This window comes from Pipistrellus hanaki (assembly GCF_964339955.1).
Source record: "Pipistrellus hanaki genome assembly, chromosome: 2".
Taxonomy (NCBI): domain Eukaryota; kingdom Metazoa; phylum Chordata; class Mammalia; order Chiroptera; family Vespertilionidae; genus Pipistrellus; species Pipistrellus hanaki.
In genome coordinates, this window is record NC_140504.1 from 612,575 (window position 1) to 630,207 (window position 17,633).

Genomic DNA, 17,633 nt, shown 5'->3' on the forward strand with positions numbered 1-17,633 from the left:
CCGCACACAACCGTCTCCCCACACACGCCGTCTCCCCGCACCGTCTCCCCGCACACGTAACCGTCTCCCCGCACACGACCGTCTCCCCGCACACGCCGTCTCCCCGCACCGTCTCCCCGCACACGTAGCCGTCTCCGCACACGACCGTCTCCCCGCTCACGTAGCCGTCTCCGCACACGACCGTCTCCCCGCACACGCCGTCTCCGCACACGACCGTCTCCCCACACACGCCGTCTCCACACACACCGAGGGTGCACACGCCGAGGGCGACCGTCTCCCCGCACACGCCATCTCCCCGCACACACCGAGGGGGTTTCGTGCCGTTTCACACCAACACCTTTTACAGTCCAGCCCGGCCGGCGCGGCTCCGAGGCTGAGCGCCGACAGGAGGTCAGGGTTCCATTCCCGGTCGGGGCACAGGCCGGGTTGTGGGCTCCGTTCCCCATGGGGGGCGTGCGGGAGGCAGCCGGTCCACTATTCTCATCACTGATGTATCTCTCTCCCTCCTCTCCAAAACCAATAAACACGTTTTTTACTACCACAGGGTCCCTGCAGGGCCCCACGAGGACCTGAACCTGCCTCCATGGAGAGAGACAAACGGCAGCGAGCGGCGAGGTCAGGGACCCGAGGGCACGCGCGGGCACAGAGCTGACCGCCTGGAGGCCACACGGGGCCCCCCAATGTCAGGGGCTCCACGGCCCCTCCCTGTCCGGGGCCTCTCTCCGTCCCCCCGGCCTCCAGCTGAGGCTATTGCTCCACACACAGCACCAGCCTGTCCGGCACTCACAGCCGCTCCCAGGAGGCGGGCCTTCCTGCTCGGTGGGTGCTATAGGCTGGGGGGAGGGGGGGTTGGGTGGAGTGAGGAAGGGAGGAGGATCTGGGCTGGGTGGGGAGGGGACCAGGGTGGGGCTGGGTGGGAGAATTGGCGTCCAGTTCAACCTCCCAGCCTCTTCCCTGGAGCCGGCAGACTGAAACCTGCTCCGGCAGCTGTGACAGCGAGAGCCACCCTCCCCTCTTCCCCCATCACACCCACCCTGCTCCCCACTCCACACCTACCCCCTCCCCCCAGCTCCCCCCTCCACACCCACCCCCTCCCCACACTACCCCTTCCCCTCCCCATCCCCCCCGCTCCCCATCCACTACCCCTTCCCTCCCCCCCAGCTCCCCACTCCACACCCACCCCCTCCCCCCAGCTCCCCCCTCCACACCCACCCCCTCCCCACACTACCCCTTCCCCTTCCCCTCCCTCCCCTGCTCCCCACTCCCCACCCACCCCTGCCCCACTCCACACCAATCCCCCTCCCCACCCTACCCTCCCCCTCCCTCCCCCCAGCCTCCCTGGGACGCGTCTGGTTCAGTGTAAAAGTCACTTCATTCTACTTAAGTCATAAACTTAGGGAAGCCGGGAGGTGGAAACCAAACTGTAAAACCACCCTCCCTCTGACCCCAAAGTTCAAGTTCAAGCCTGGCCTCTCTCCTGATGTTAGGACAGGGATCCCCAACACCCTCCCGCCTGCCCCCAACACACACACACACACACACACACACACACACACACACGCAAAACGCACACGCGCACACACACCCCGTGGAGACACCCTCCAAAGGCAATTTGCTTTCCTGACAACATATCAGCCATATGCTGCTTTACCTTTGCTCCCTGTCCTAAAAACTCATAAAGGGTTAGCTTACCACACATACACACACGCACATGCCCACACATGCATGCACACACACGCATCCACACACAGGCATGCACAGACGCATCCGCGCACACGCACTGCCCCGTACCACCTGGCGCGCAGACATGGACAGGTGAGGGCTGACCCCAGCCTCCCCAGGACCCCAAGACGGAGCAGCAGCCCCAGAAAGCCCCCCAGCCAGACGCCTGTGGAGGGGGAGGGGGGGGGCACTGTGCCTCTGGCCGAGTTTGCCGCCTGCATGTCAATCGCGGGGACCCGCACCCCCAACTCCCTCCCCGCCCCAGGAGGACTTGGGGGATCCAACAGAGCAGCCACCACGAGACCGAAATTCAGCGTCCCAGACCCACACCCACAGCCAGCTGCCGGCCGGCGACCTCCCAGGTCCCACCCTCAGACCCAGGAGCCCCTCGGGAGCCGCTGCCCCCTCCCCCCGCGCCCTCGCTCCGGGACATCCCGGGAAGTCTCCCTGGACCCCAAGGCTTGGGGGGGCGCTCACAGGGCAGCGGGGCCGGAGGACAGGACAGGGAGGCGGCGTCTCTCTCGGTGGGCAGCACGGTCCACAGCCCCGCCGCCCGTGTGTCCCGTCCGGTCACAGAGGACAGTGGGACAGACGGCACGGACACCGAGCCCCTCAGAGCCGTCCTGGTCCGGGCGCTGGGCGCAGGTCCCCACACGGCAGCCGGCCCCCGCCCTCCTGTCCCGACACAGACACTCGCCAGCGGAACCCACGGAGAGAAACTGAGCTCACCCTCGGGCGCGGCCGGTGCTGGTCCTGGTCTGTCCTCCGTCCGTCCGTCCTGCCTCTCATCCCCAGCTCCCAGTTCCTGCGGCAGGAGCGGCAGGAGCGGCTGCCTTCAGCGCTCCGCTCCCAACGCAGTTTCAGCGAAGCCCAGCCTCCGGGAGAGGAGGGAGTCCGAGCTCCTCCCCGCTCCCGCCTCCCTCCCCTCTTCCTCCCCCCTCCTCCGCTCCCTCCCCGCAGGGCGCTCAGGAGCCACAGCCGTCAGAGGCCGAGCTGTCAGTTCAGTCCTCAGCCTTGGGCGCCCAGGCCGCTGCGTACAGAGTCTCCACACCCACACGCAGCGCGCTCCTGGGCAGGAAGGCGGAAGGCAGACGCAGCAGACGGACACCTCGCTCCTGGACGGCGACGTAAAGGGTGGCCCCGCCGGCAGGGCTCAGGGGACAGTGCCGGCCCCCAGAATGAAGGGTCCGGGTTCGATTCCCGGTCAGGACACAGGCCAAGGTTTCAGGCTCCAGCCCCAGTGTGGGGGGGTGGTGCAGGAGGCAGCCGGTCCATGATTCTCTCTCATCACTGATTTTCTCTCTCTCTCCCCCTCTCCCTTCTCTGAAATCAAAACATATTTTAGCAGAAACCGGTTTGGCTCAGCGATAGAGCATCGGTCTGCGGACTGAAAGGTCCCGGGTTCGATTCCAGTCAAGGGCATGTACATTGGTTGCGGGCACATCCCCAGTAGGGGGTGTGCAAGAGGCAGCTGGTCGATGTTTCTCTCTCATCGATGTTTCTAACTATCTCTTTTCCTTCTTCTCTGTAAAAAATCAATAAAATGTATATTAAAAAAAACACCATATTTTAAAATCAACAACTAAGAGTGGAGGGGAGGAGCACAAAAAGCACTTGCATCTGGCTCTCTGCTGTGACCATGGACCAGCCAGATAAACAATGACACATTGGAAGGGAATACAATGGACCCCAAGACCCACCTCACAGCCTGAAAGCTAAACTTCCCACCGCAGCGGCGGCCACTCTGCCGCGCCCGGAAAACACACTCCCCCCAAACGGCGCCCGCTGGCCCCGGATGCGGGAGCAGTCTATCTCCCCCTCTGACCTCCGGCCGACACACCTCCTGCGGACACAGCCGCCCGCCCAGCCTCGTCCCCAGGAGCTTCCTTAATAAAACGTTACACAGCCACGCGGTGCGGAGCGGGAAGCGGCGGCCGAGTTAAAGAAAAGGAAGAAACGCCGGAGCAGGAAACAGCTCCGGAGGGACAGCGTGCCCACAGCCGGCTCGGGCAGCTCGGGTGAAATCGGTGGAGGAGCAGTAATCACTCCCGAGGTCAGCGGCGGGGTCGCAAGGGGCTGGCCTCGGAGACACGGCTCCAGAAACAGACACAGCATCCATTCTACACACTGTTTGTGGCCGGCCTCAGAGAGGGAGGGAGAGGGAGAGAGAAACATCAGTGATGAGAGGGAATCATGGAGCAGCTGACTCCTGCACGCCCCCTACTGGGGATCAAGCCCACAACCCGGGCCTGTGCCCTGACCGGGAATCAAACCCTGACCTCCCGGTTCCTAGGTCACTGCCCAACCACAAAGCCCCACTGGCCAGGCCTCACATTTATTTAAAAAGTTCTGCCAAAACCGGTTTGGCTCAGTGGATAGAGCGTCGGTCTGCGGACTGAAGGGTCCAGGATTCGATTCCGGTCAAGGGCATGTACCTTTGTTGCGGGCACATCCCCAGTGTGGGTCGTGCAGGAGGCAGCCGATCCATAATTCTCTCTCATCGCTGTTGTTTCTACCCCTCTCTCCCTCCCTTCCTCATATACACACACACACACAATATACATATACATACACATGTGCATATATATACACATATGCACATATATAAACATCAGAACAAACTGAAACTGAAGAAGAACCCCAAGTGTTCATGAAGCCCGGACAGAAGGCGGTCTCGCCCAGAATGGCTGCGTGCAGTTACTCCGTGCGTGATCACGGCATGATCAGACGCCCAGGACCTGGAGAGCCACAGACAAGCGTGTCTCTGGGCTGGCAGCTCCGTGGTCGTTGCACGGCCTCAGGCCCCCGGCACATGCCACGCCACACCACGCCGGGATTCCGTGGGACTGGGGAGGAGCAGAGGGCTGCAGGACCGGGCGCCCGGGGCCGGGGCGAGACCCAGGAGCAGGCTTATCACCACATCAGCGGAGCTGGAGCGGCTCCAGGGGGTGGGGAAGGGCGGCTGCGGCTGTGAACCACATCACTTCCAGGATTCCGGGAAGGGCGGGCGGGCGGCCGCAGGCAGGGGCGGGGGTTCCCCGCGGAGACGCTCTCTGACTTCATCACGGTCACCGTCACCGTCACCGAGGTCTCCCTTCCAGCGGCTGTCCCACCGGTGCTTCCTCAGCACCATCTCATCTCAGCAGAGGGCGGGTCTCAGAGGCAGGGGAGGGGGGCAGGGGCTCGCTCACCCAGGACCCCTGAGCCTGACAAGAAAAGGTCCCGATAAACCCGCTACAGGTTACTGGGTTACCGAGGAGTCCCGCCTCCCGGGCCAGCTCTCAGGCCTGAGAATGAACGGTCCCATCAGCTTCCGGGGCGAGGGCCGTGGGGGAGTCTGAGCCACCTGAGCTCCGCTGCCCAGCGGGGAGGCGCCTGGGGATCAAGCTGACTTCAGTCACACACTTCAGGAGCCCAGCCGGGCAGCGGGCAGCGGGCAGTGGGCAGCGGGCAGTGGGCAGAAGGCGGGCAGTGGGCAAAGGGCAGTGGGCAATGGGTAGAGGGCAGGCAGCAGTGGGCAGTGGGCAGTGGGCAGCGGGCAGTGGGCAGTGGGCAGTGGGCAACGGGTAGTGGGCAAAGGGCAGTGGGCAATGGGTAGAGGGCAGGCAGCAGGCAGCAGACAGCGGCGGGCAGTGGGCAGTGGGCAGTGGGCAGCGGGCAGTGGACAGTGGGCAGTGGGCAGAGGGCGGGCAGCAGGCACACAGGGCCCCAGCCACCTCCGTGCAACAGAGGGCGAGTGCCAGGCGTGGCCCGGGCACCACTGGCCGGAAGGGAGGGAAGGCCCCGGCCCCACGAGGTCACCGGCTTCGGAACCGCGGCTCTGACTCCCTCCCTAGTTTTGCTTCCGGAAGGCCCCGTGAATTTAGGACAAGAAAACGCGACCAGGAGCAGGAACTCGCGTGGAACGTAGGGTTTTGGTCCCAGGCATGTTCCCATGGGGGCACCGGTGACTTTGGCAGTTATCAATGTCGAGGTCGGGGAGACCTGGGCCGATGGAGCCACCCGGAGCCGCACATTCCACGCAAACGGTAAGTGGACGCAGACAAGCACCAGCCACGCGGCCCTGCAAGCAGACCCACACCCGAGCAGCACAGCTCAGCGGGGGCTGGGCCGTGGACACTTGGGGACCTGCCACGGACAAAGGCCACGGACAAAGGTCACTGACAAAGGCCGTGGACAAAGGCCACGGATGGCATCACCAAGGGGGGGGCCTCCCGCTCCCTCTATCTGACGTCACTCAGAAACCACACGACCTGCGTTTCTCTTCCCCGAAGACCGCCTCAGCCTCCCCCTCGCTGTTTTGTGCATTAGACCAACAGCAGCTCCTAACATGCCTTTAAATATATATATATATATATATATATCAGAGAGGAAGGGAGAGGGAGAGCGAGAAGCATCAATGAGGAGAGAGTCATGGACCGCTGCCTCCTGCATGCCCCTGATGGGGGTGGAGCCCGAAACTGGGCCTGTGCCCTGACCAGAATCGAACCCTGACCTCCTGATTCATAGGTCGAGGCTCAACCTCTGAGCCCCCGGCCAGAGCCTCACATTCCTTTCCATCGTGTCCTCAGCGCCAGGTGCCTTCCATGGGCGGAAGCTTCCAGATGTGGTCAGGGCTCTTCAGATCCAGCCTGACCAGGAGCCGAGGCAGCGTCACCCAAAGGCGTCGGCACCAGCAGAGCTGAGGGTCCCCGGGAATTGGGGGGGGCAGTGACCACACCCGCCCTGACCAGTGTCCCCCACATCGGCGGGGCCGCAGCCACGCGGGGCCAGCAGTTTCCACGAACACAACTCACCCGAATCCCAATAAAACGCCGCTCCTGGCATCGCTGCGGCTCCAAACACAGACCCGCTGAGCCTGGGCGTCGCCATGGAAACCCAGAAGCTTTCTCGTGCGCACATTCCGCGTTTGGTACTGACTGATCGCCAGGATCCACTTTTACATTGGAAGCCGGTGGGAGTCTAAATGCGGATCCACCCACCACCCCGTGCCGGGTGCAGGGTGCAGGGTGCAGGGTGCCGGGCCGGCCCGGCCCAAACCGGATCCACCCTCCACCCCGTGCCGGGTGCAGGGTGCAGGGTACAGGGTGCAGGGTGCAGGGTGCCGGGTGCCGGACCAGCCCAAACCCCAGAGAAAACGGGCTCGCCGCCGCGGCCACGTCTCCGGTCCGGCCCTCGTTCGGTCCGACCCAAGACGAGCTGTTTCACCACGTAAACGGGACCCGCTGGCCACGAGCGGAGACACTTCCGTGGCCTCCAAACACACAGGAGGAGCTCTGAAAACCTCAGGCGGCGAGGGCACCAGGGAACCCTGACGGCGGTGACGCCAGCCCGCGGCCACGGCCTCCTGTCCGTCACCAAGCCCCTCCTTAACCCCGTGCCCTCCGCGGCGAGGTCACACCACACAGCCGGTCTGCCTGACCGAGCCGCCGGCCGTGCCGGAGAAATAGTCACAAACCACCAGCCCGGCGCTGCCGGAGCGGGCGGCCCACACCGCTGGCCGTTCCTGAGCTCTGCGCACGACTGAAGACGGGCTGATAAAATCCACCTGAAAACCACCCGCCGAGGAACGGAGTTCCCACCCGACAGCCCTCCCTCCAGGCAGCACGCACCCTCACCTCGGCGGGACGCGCACAGCCGTGTCCGCAGCCCGGCTCCGTGACCTCCGAGAAGGGCGAGGGGCGAGGCAGGACCGCACGTGAGAACACGCCTGGTCCTAAGGGCCTTCTCCTCGCACCCGGACACCCACCGCTGCCCCGGGGACTGTGCTCAGGGGACTCTGCTCCGAGGGGAAGGGTGCTATCAGAAAGCGACTGGTTAGGGTAGAGGGGTGAACTCCGGCCTGAGGGCGCAGAAGGGCCCAGATCCCTGCAAAGCCCCGGGCCTGGCCCGGCCAAGGCACCGGCAGGAGGGACTCACACTCCAAAACCAGGAGCTGTGTCACGGCCACACAAACTGGTGTGAAGTGAGTGACATAAGCGAGTGATGTTACAAATACCCAATGGCCCTCGGCAGACAAAATCCCCCACTCCCGGACTGGGTGGATGGGTGGATAGACAGACGGTATATTCATGAGTGTATATGTGCATACATACACAGACATTACATACATATGACACACATACATATGCAGACATGTACATATGTATGGCCCACATACAGGATACCCCTTGCCATAACTTTTTTTTTTTTTTTTTGATTTTACACAGAGAGGAATTGAGAGGGACAGAGAGTTAGAAACGTCGATGAGAGAGAAACATCGACCAGCTGCCTCCTGCACACCACCCACTGGGGATGTGCCCGCAACCAAGGTACATGCCCTTGACCGGAATTGAACCCGGGACCTTTCAGTCCGCAAGCCGACGCTCTATCCACTGAGCCAAACCAGTCCCGGCTCCCTTGCCATAACTTTATATAAAAATGAAAAAACCACCCAACCGGTGTGGCTCAGTGGTTGAGCATGGACCTATGAACCTGGAGGTCAGAGTTCTATTCCCGATCAGGGCACAGGCCTGGATTACGGGCTCGATCCCCACTAGGGGGCGTGTGGGAGGCAGCCGGTCCATGCTTCTGTCTCATCACTGATGTTTCTCTCTCTCCCTTCCTCTCGGAAATCACGAAAAACTTATTTTAAAAAAATGAAAGCAGCCGTTGGGCTCAGCGTCCCCACCCCCTTCCCACTTCCTCTCTGGCCGCAGTGTGGACGCGACGCTTACCACCCAGGGGCAACGGAAAGGAAGTGGGAGACGGGGTGGGGGCCCCCAACAGCCCGAAGATTCCAGCACCCGCCCAGCACGGCCTGCCTGCACCTCCAGGGGCCCGCCGCCCCGAACAGGCCACGGGCAGCCCGCTTCGCCTCAGGGCCGAGGCCCTCTTCTCTTTTTAATTTATTGACTTCCTTTTAGAGAGAGCGGGGAAGGGGAGAGCGAGGGACACTGACTGTCGTCCCGCTAACTCACGCACTCACTGGCTGATGCCTGTGTGTGCCTTGACCGGGGATCGAACCTGCCACTGCGGCCTATCAGGACAACGCTCTAGCCCAGTGGTCCACAGAGCCAATACCAACAGGACAACGATGGACATTTCTTCGGAGAGCCACATTTTTTACACGTAAACTTCTAGCGCCACTTCTTCAACATAGACTCGCCCAGGCTGTGGTATTTTGTGGAAGAGCCACACTCAAGGGGCCAAAGAGCCGCAGGTGGCTCTCGAGCCGCAGTTTGCCGACCACGGCTCTAACTGAGGTGGTTTTACTTCCTGGGCAGCTTCCAGCCACAGGATGGGGACATCGAGTTCTCTGAGGTCCCTTCAGCCCAGGACGGGGTCACACACACACACACACACACACACACACACACACACACACACCACTCCTCTCCCCCTCGTCACTCACTGGCTCTGAGTGCACCCCATCCTTCCTCCTCCGCAGCCCCCCCTTCCAAGACGAGCACCTGTCCAGGCCGAGCAATGACAGACCCTGGAGCCCCTGGACACGGGAGCCGGGCTGGTCCACACTGGCCTCCAAGAATCTGTACCCCAAACCCAAGGCTGCCCGCCTGGAGCCACCAGCAGCCGCATCCCTGCCAGGTGCCAGGTGCCAGATGCCCGCGAGGCTGAGGAAGTGAAGGAGAGCGCCTCCCGGTGCCGGCGGTGTGCCCAGCTTCCCCGCGCCCTCCATGGCCGGCACACGTCCACGGGGGCTCAGGCCGCCGAGGGCCCTGGCAGCCGAGGCGCTCAGAGCGGGGGTCTCCGACGAGGTGTGACACTGCTGCTTTGCTGGAGTGAGGAGCCCGGGCCTCCGCTCTGCCTGTTTCTCTCTTATCTCTTTTCCTCCTGAACCTTCTCCCTGGTTCCTGATTTCTTCCTTTATCCTGTTTTCTTTTTTCCAAATATTGAGAGGCCCCAAGGAGAACGCTTTAGATCCTCCCTCTTCTATGAGAACGGAGAACTGAAGTAAGAGCTGTAGTAAGCCTGGCCGGCGTGGCTCAGCGGTTGAGCATCAACCTATGAACCAGGAGGTCCCAGTTCGATTCCCGGTCGGGGCACAGGCCGGGGTTGCAGACTCGGTGCCCGGTGAGGGGCATGCAAGAGGCGGCTGATCCATGATTCGCCCTCATCACTGATGTTTCTCTCTCTCTCCCTCTCCCTTTCTCTCTGAAATCAATATAAATGTATTATTTAAAAAGAACCAAATCAAGGACCGGATTCCATGTGGTGCAGGAGGTGCTGTGCGGCCCCCACACCGGGACGCCGGCTCTCCCCGGAGAAAGCCAGCCGTCGGGTTCGGGGGCTCCTCGCGGGCCGCGGAGGAAGTGGCTCTGAGCCACACGGCGAGCAGCAGAGCCGCAGGGCGGGCTTCCTGGGCGTGTCCTGGATCTCCGCTCCGTCCGGCAAGAAGCCCCAACGATGTGCAGAGCCACCAGCTCCATGACAACGTGGCGGCGGGGCCCTGTGCCACTGCAGCCACTCTCCCTCCTCCCTCCCCCCCTCCGTGCTGAATAGCAAAGCCCATCACGCAGGGTTTGTCCGAGGGAGGAGGGTTCACAGCTGCACCAGCCAGGCTCTCTCAGCTCCTGCGCTGCAGGTCTCCGGTCCAGAGACAGAGGCCCGTCACAGCGGCATTTCATCTCCCGACGGGCCACAGGGAATAAGAAGTGTCTGGGGAGCAACTGAGCTGAGCAAAGGGCCATTAAAACAGCCTGCGCGGAGACTCACAGCTCAGGGTGGGCTCCATCTCCCAGCCTCACACCGTGGTCCAGCAAGAGGCCTTGCCAAGGCCTCACTGACACACTCAGCTCGGGCGGTGGCAGGAGAGCCGGCGGCGACCCCGTGGGCCCTGGAAATACTGAGCACCCGCCACAGTGGAGTCAACACAGCGCCACCTACAGGAATCCTTGGGGAGAGGTCTGTCTGCTCTGCAAACAAACCCTAGAGCAGCTGAGGCCCTGGTGCCCAACAACCATGGACATGGACGATGGGATAGATGGGTGACAGATGGACAGACGGATGGGTGGATGAACAGATGGATGGATGGATGGATGGGGGGGGGGAATGGGGGGGGGAGTGGGTGGACGGATGGGTGAGTGGGTGGATGGATGGGCGGATGGATGGATGGACGGGTGGATGAGTGGGTGGGTGGGTGGATGGATGGATGGATGGATGGGTGGATGGATGGACGGGTGGACGGATGGACGGGTGGACGGATGGACGGATGGATGGATGAATGGATAGATGGGTGGATGGATGGGTGGGTGGGTGGATGGGTGGGTGGGTGAATGGATGGATGGATGGATGGATGGATGGATGGATAGATGGGTGGATGAAAGAGCTCTTCTCCCTCAAGGCCAGCACGTCAGGAGCCGCTGGAAATCCTGGACCCCATGCTTCCCTCCTCTCTCCAGGAGATAGACAGGAAACATCCCGCCTCTCAACAGAGGGACACTTACACTGCTTCCTGGCTCTAAGAACACCGTCACACTCCACACGCAGGCAGCACCGGCTCCCTGCTCATGCTACAGGCACGTCTGTCCGTCAGCGTCGGGGGACGCCTTTGCACCCTCGAGGGGCCCTGCACCAGAGGCCCTTACTCCGAACGGCCTCACCAGGAAGCAGAGCATCCGCATCCCTCCACCAGCCGTGTGTGCTCTGACCGCCTCACGGGCCCCACAGGACGTCCTGAGGAACACGGGAAGCTAACCGGGTCCCCGGGGACCTATGTGCCGACACCTAACCCACCCAGGGCTTCCCCAGGAGGCACAGCTCAGCAGACACTCCATGCAAACGTTATGGTCAAAGAATTAATTCTTTTATGTATTTTTTTTATTTACTTTAGAGAGGAAGGGAGAGGGAGAGAGAGACACACACACACACACACACACACACACATCAATGATGAGAGAGAAGCAAGGACTGGCTGCCTCCTGCACGCCCCACACTGGGAATCCAGCCTGCAACCCGGGCCTGTGCCCTGACCGGGAATCGAACCGTAACCCACAGAGCCACGCCAGCCAGGCCGGAGCATTAATTCTGCGAAGCTCTCTCTCAATTCAGACTCCATTACTACGCCACGTCACGGACTCGCACCAACCTGAAGGCACATCAACAAGCCATCTCGTCAGTTATGTCCCACCAGGAGGGTAGAAAGAAAACCATGTGCGACGGGTATTAACAATTCTTGCTTCTTAGGCTCCGATCCTTAAAAAACTTTAGTATTTCCAAATACCTGACTTGGAGCTTTCCAAGTAACCTTCCCTCAAACCCAGGGAGTTGCTTCTGCAGTCGGTGGCTGTCTGCAGCTCAACAAATGGTTCATGTGAGCTCGGCCACACACGTGCCCCTTTTAATTAGCATGCCACAGTATGCCATGACGTCAAATCCGGAATATTCCAACCTGAATGACTGCAGGCTCCCTGTTCCTGCCGGGGTGTGAAAGCTAAAAATAGCAGCACGTTCTCCCACCGCACCGCAGCTCAGGCGCTGCAGAGAAGCACCGGGCTCCTAGGTCCACGGATGGATCCTAGGTCCACGGGCGGACGGGTCCTAGGTCCACGGGCGGGTCCTAGGTCCACGGACAGACGGCTCCTAGGTCCACGGGCGGACGGGTCCTAGGTCCACGGATGGATCCTAGGTCCACGGGCGGACGGGTCCTAGGTCCACGGGCGGACGGCTCCTAGGTCCACGGGCGGACGGCTCCTAGGTCCACGGGCGGACGGCTCCTAGGTCCATGGACGGACGGCTCCTAGGTCCACGGGCGGACGGGGTCCTAGGTCCACGGGCAGGTCCCGGAGCCAGCACAGGCCTCTAGGTCCACGGACGGATCCTAGATCCGTCCGTTGACAAACGCCGTCCGTCTGTCTTGAGCAGAAGAAGGCCCGGCCGGAGCCTCGCACCTGGAACCGAGCCTGGCACTGCCAGCACCTGCTGTCCTCCTGACGCCCCTCTGTCCCACCGCCGTCTTTGGGGGAAATTCCCAAAACCGGAGGGCGAGAGCAAACATCTTCCACCTGCCTCCCCCCTGAGCACGTGGAGCTAGAACCCGCCCCTCCCCCCTCCAGAAGGAGCCTGCCCTCCCCCTCCAGCTCAGACCAGGCGCTGCTGCAGGCTCCTCCCTGCCGCCGCCGAGGGGGGAGTGGAAGCACCGGCATCCAGGTGGCACCTCCCGGCCAGGCTGCGGACAGAACGGCCACGCCGGAGCCGCCTCTGAACCTGTGGACCGCTCGCCAAGGCGTCCCGGGGCCAGAGCAGGCGTGTTGGAGGCAGCCCCACTCCCTGAGCTGAGGGGCCAGACAGAGACCTGGCGAGGCCGAGCGAGGACCGTCCATGGTTTGCCACTGGCTCGGCGCCACGGGACCTTCCATCGCTGGGGGGGGGGCGTCAAAGGCAGCTCTGTGTGGACCGGCCTCTCCGCAGAAAGCCGCTTTCATTCCCTCAGGAGCAGCCAGGGAGGCCGCCCACTTCCTCAGGGCGGGGAGCAGGCCTCAGGGGGCAGGGCGGGGCCAGCACTGGCCACACGGAGAACAGGGACTGCCCCATCCCCACTGTCCTGTCCCACCGTCCCATCCCCACCGTCCCATCCCCACCGTCCCATCCCCACTGTCCTGTCCCACCGTCCCATCCCACCGTCCCATCCCCACCGTCCCATCCACTGTCCCATCCCAATGTCCCGTCCCCACTGTCCCGTCCCCACCGTCCCATCCCCACTGTCCCATCCCACTGTCCCGTCCCCACTGTCCTGTCCCCACCGTCCCATCCCACCGCCCCATTCCCACTGTCCCCGTCCCCACCGTCCCATCCCACCGCCCCATTCCCACTGTCCTGTCCCACCGTCCCATCCCACCGTCCCATCCCCACCGTCCCATCCCACTGTCCCATCCCAATGTCCCGTCCCCACTGTCCCGTCCCCACCGCCCCATCCCACCGCCCCATTCCCACCGCCCCATCCCACCGCCCCATCCCACCGCCCCATCCCACCGCCCCATCCCACCGCCCCATTCCCACCGCCCCATCCCACCGCCCCATCCCACCGCCCCATCCCACCGTCCCATCCCACCGCCCCATCCCACCGCCCCATCCCACCGCCCCATCCCACCGCCCCATTCCATCCCACCGCCCCATCCCACTGTCCCGTCCCCACTGTCCTGTCCCCACTGTCCCGTCCCCACTGTCCTGTCCCCACTGTCCTGTCCCCACCGCCCCATCCCACCGCCCCATCCCACCGCCCCATCCCACCGCCCCATTCCCACTGTCCCGTCCCCACCGTCCCATCCCACCGCCCCATCCCACCGCCCCATCCCACCGTCCCATCCCACCGCCCCATCCCACCGCCCCATCCCACCGTCCCATCCCACTGTCCCATCCCACCGCCCCATTCCCACCGCCCCATTCCCACTGTCCCATCCCACCGCCCCATCCCACTGTCCTGTCCCCACCGCCCCATCCCACTGTCCCATCCCACCGCCCCATCCCACTGTCCTGTCCCCACCGCCCCATCCCACTGTCCCATCCCACCGCCCCATCCCACTGTCCTGTCCCCACCGCCCCATCCCACCGCCCCATCCCACCGCCCCATTCCCACTGTCCCGTCCCCACCGCCCCATCCCACCGCCCCATCCCACTGTCCCATCCCACCGCCCCATTCCCACTGTCCCATCCCACCGCCCCATCCCACCGCCCCATCCCACTGTCCCATCCCACCGCCCCATTCCCACTGTCCCGTCCCCACTGCCCCATCCCACCGCCCCATTCCCACTGTCCCATCCCACCGCCCCATCCCACCGCCCCATCCCACTGTCCCATCCCACCGCCCCATTCCCACTGTCCCGTCCCCACCGCCCCATCCCACCGCCCCATTCCCACTGTCCCATCCCACCGCCCCATTCCCACTGTCCCATCCCACTGTCCCATCCCACTGTCCCATCCCACCGCCCCATTCCCACCGCCCCATCCCACCGCCCCATTCCCACTGTCCCGTCCCCACCGCCCCATCCCACCGCCCCATTCCCACTGTCCCATCCCACCGCCCCATTCCCACTGTCCCATCCCACCGCCCCATTCCCACTGTCCCATCCCACCGCCCCATTCCCACCGCCCCATCCCACTGTCCCATCCCCACCGCCCCATCCCACCGCCCCATCCCACTGTCCTGTCCCACCGCCCCATCCCACCGCCCCATCCCACCGCCCCATTCCCACTGTCCCATCCCACCGCCCCATCCCACCGCCCCATCCCACTGTCCCATCCCACCGCCCCATTCCCACTGTCCCGTCCCCACTGCCCCATCCCACCGCCCCATTCCCACTGTCCCATCCCACCGCCCCATCCCACCGCCCCATCCCACTGTCCCATCCCACCGCCCCATTCCCACTGTCCCGTCCCCACCGCCCCATCCCACCGCCCCATTCCCACTGTCCCATCCCACCGCCCCATCCCACCGCCCCATCCCACCGCCCCATTCCCACTGTCCTGTCCCCACTGTCCCGTCCCCACCGTCCCATCCCACCGCCCCATTCCCACTGTCCTGTCCCCACTGTCCTGTCCCCACCGTCCCGTCCCCACCGCCCCATCCCCACCGCCCCATCCCACCGTCCCATCCCACCGCCCCATCCCACTGTCCTGTCCCCACTGCAGCATCCGCCCCACCGTCCCAGGCGGTGCACAGCGTGGGGCACCTCCCGACGGCACCAGGAAAGGGACCCAGGGTCACAGGGTCACGGGAAGGGCCTGCCCCCCACAAGCGAGCCCAGTCTTCAAGCAGAGAGAGCGTCTTTGTTCTGGGAGCCAGGGGCGGGCTCACCCTGGGCGGAGCAAGCCCACGCTCACAGCGGCGCTCCAGGCAAGCACCGCTCTCGGTGGGAACGTCCACACCGGCCGGCTTCTGTCCTGGCGCAGGCGGCCAACGGGACTGAGGCCACGCGCCCTCCCCGCCTCCGCTGCCCCGGCACCCGGGCTCCCCACCTGCACGGCCGCCGTGAGGCTGGAACAAACGACGCTGTGGGGTCATGTGTTTTCTCTTTGTCCTACTTTTTCGTGTCGGGTTGTGGTCGATTTTTTGTTACTCCTCACCGAGGACATTTTCCCACTGATTTTTAGAGAAAGGAAGGGAGAGGGGGAAAGAGTGAAACATCGATGTGAGAGAGACACAACACTGGACCCACCTGACCAGAGCCGGGAGGAGCCTGCAGCCAAGGTAGGTGCCCTTGACCGGAATCAAACCCGGGACCCTCAATCCACGATATACTCTCGCCACTGAGCCTGACTGCCTAAGGCTGTCTGTTTTCTCTAAGATTTTTTTAAAATTAGTTTTGGGAGAAGAAGGGAGAGGGAGAGAGAAACATTGATGTGAGCCCACATCCATCAGCTGCCTCTTGCATGCACCCCCCCCAACACCCACCTACCCACTGAGGATCAAGCCCGCAACCTGGGCCTGTGCCCTGACCGGGAATAGAACCAGCAACCCCCCTGCCTGGGCCGCTGCCCGATGGAGCCCCGGCCAGGGCAAGCGACGGTACTGTCTTCTAAGTCACAGGCAAGTGCCCATGGCAAGGCGTGTCCAGGGCGCTCCGAGCCCCAGGCAGCCGGCACCGGTCACACGGACGGGCTGTGCGTCCCCACCACCCGCTGCTTCGCGGGCCCCGGCAGTCAGCTCCTCACCAGACGGCCTGCAGCCACGGCACCGCCTCCCCACCCTCGGCCGGACCTGCGATTCCGACGGAGCCGAGGAGCCGAGACCTGCCCAGAGGAACGGCCTCCTTCTCCCCCACCTGGGGCCCAGTGCCCCCGCGGGGAATCGTCCGGCCACGCCGATCACTCCTCTCACCAGCTCCGCCCCCGGAGAGCGCCCGGCGGGCGGCACCCCACACCCACTGTCCAGACACAGGCCTCGCCATGCCAGCATGCGGGCAGGCGGCAACCACACGGGACTCGACCCAGCCATGCAGACTCTCCCTTACAAACCTGGACCTGAGCCCAGCTGGTGTGGCTCAGGGGCTGGGCACCGACCTGTGAACCAGGTCCCGGGTCAATTCCGGTCAGGGCACAGGCCCGGGTTGTGGGCTCAATCCCCAGTGGGAGGGGGTGTAGGAGGCAGCCGATCGAGGAGTCTCTCTCATCACTGATGTTTCTCTCTCTCCCTCCCCCTCCCTTCCTCTCTGAGATCAATAAAAAGCTCTTTTAACAACCTGGGACTGGCGGCTCGGAGGCCAGGCCCGTTCTAAGGAGCCTGTGTCATGCTGGACAGAGCGGCCTTGTGCCCGGGGCAGAGGAGCCGTGAGCTGAGACTCTGAGGAGCCGCAGGTGAAGCCAGAACGCCGGGTGGGAGCAGAGGCAAAACCACCGTCCTGGCCGCGGGCTCTGGGGAACGGGAGAGGGCACCTTAGAACCTTTCTTCCCTCAAGTCAGTAAAATATACGTTTTTAAAGAGAGGGAGAGGGAGAGGGAGGAGAGAGAGAGAACAAGGGACATACAGCCGGAGGGATGGAGTCCTCAGCATCTCCCCAGCCCCTCTCCTCCTCCTCTCACCGCCCCCCCCACCCCCCAATCTCGGGCAGGTCGCTGACACTTCCAGCCTCACAGGTCCTCGAGGACATGCGGAGGCGATAGGCTCACACCGATAGGCTCACACCGATACGCTCACACCGATCGATACACACACACCAATACGTTCACACTGATCGATACACACACACCAATACGTTCACACTGATCGATACACACACACCGATACACACACACACCAATACACACACACCGATACACACACACCGATACGCTCACACTGATCGATACACACACACCAATACGCTCACACTGATCGATACACACACACCAATACGTTCACACCGATACACACACACCAATACACACACACAACGATGCGCTCACACCAAGGCAGCGCCGGCCACGTGCCAAGCCCC

The 17,633-nt window shown here is 63.3% G+C and overlaps 1 protein-coding gene across 2 annotated transcripts in view; it reads right to left on the minus strand.

Moving 5' to 3' along the window:
* TIAM1 (TIAM Rac1 associated GEF 1) overlaps window positions 1-17,633 on the minus strand; it is a 131,829-nt gene that overhangs the window by 83,828 nt on the left and 30,368 nt on the right. Inside the window, exon 1 of one of the 2 annotated variants that reach the window (XM_084873530.1) lies at window positions 2,452-2,556. The exons of the other annotated variant lie outside the window; for it this stretch is intronic. The gene's annotated coding sequence lies outside the window, so the exon portion shown is untranslated. Of the gene's footprint in view, window positions 1-2,451; window positions 2,557-17,633 lie in introns of those variants that run through there. 2 annotated transcript variants of the gene reach the window in all.